Source organism: Octopus bimaculoides, chromosome 4 (assembly GCF_001194135.2).
Source record: "Octopus bimaculoides isolate UCB-OBI-ISO-001 chromosome 4, ASM119413v2, whole genome shotgun sequence".
Lineage (NCBI taxonomy): Eukaryota > Metazoa > Mollusca > Cephalopoda > Octopoda > Octopodidae > Octopus > Octopus bimaculoides.
In genome coordinates this window covers 99,304,705-99,305,492 of record NC_068984.1, presented here as the reverse complement: position 1 = coordinate 99,305,492, position 788 = coordinate 99,304,705, and the positions used below count along the sequence as shown (strand labels likewise).

Below are 788 nucleotides of genomic sequence, written 5' to 3'. Positions count from 1 at the left end.
AGAGAGAGAGAGAGAGAGAGAGAGAGAGAGACAACAAGCTTCTTTCACTCTCTGTCTACCAAATCCACTCAAGGCATTTGTCTGCCTGAGGCTACCCAAGTGCCACACAGTGGAACTGAACCTGGAATGATGTGGTTGGGAAGCAAGCTTCTTATCCCCTAGCCATGCCTGCACCTATGTATGTTTAACACAAATGGGCTGAGGTTCACTACAGTTGTTTCAAAAATGTATTTTATTGAAGAACAAATCAATTAGATCGAGTAAAAAAAAAACCTTTTCTTCAGATGAATTAAAAATTAAAATAAAATGCAACATTTAGGATTTTTCACACAAAGAATATAAAACGTATATTGACTTTCTCATCCTGGTGTCAATTATATATATGTTACAGCAGATATGCTGTTGGTGATTTCTTTCCCTTCTTTGGACTTTTCTCTGTCTCCTTTCTGATGAAGAGCTACGCTCAAAACGTCAAAAACTCTCTTTTCGCTGAGCATCAAACTAATACATTTCTTGTGCACATCCTTTTGTTGTCTCTTATTGTTAATTCTATGGTTCCTTTATTTGAATTGACTATATATAAGTATATGTATGTATGTACATTTATGTTAAATACAGCAGATTTTGCAGTTTTTCATTTAACAATTTCCATTCCTGTGGCATTGGTCAAAGTGAGGCTACAATTAAAGGCACTTGTCCAAACTGCCATGCAGTGAGACTGAACTTTTAACCACGAAATTGTTAAGTGAACTTTTAAATGACATTGATCTTTCTGCACCACACATTTG

At 35.8% G+C, this 788-nt stretch overlaps 1 long non-coding RNA gene across 1 annotated transcript in view; it reads left to right on the top strand.

The window, feature by feature from the left end:
* Window positions 1–788, top strand: part of LOC128247613 (uncharacterized) — a 64,921-nt gene that overhangs the window by 27,168 nt on the left and 36,965 nt on the right. The gene's annotated exons all lie outside the window — the stretch shown is intronic.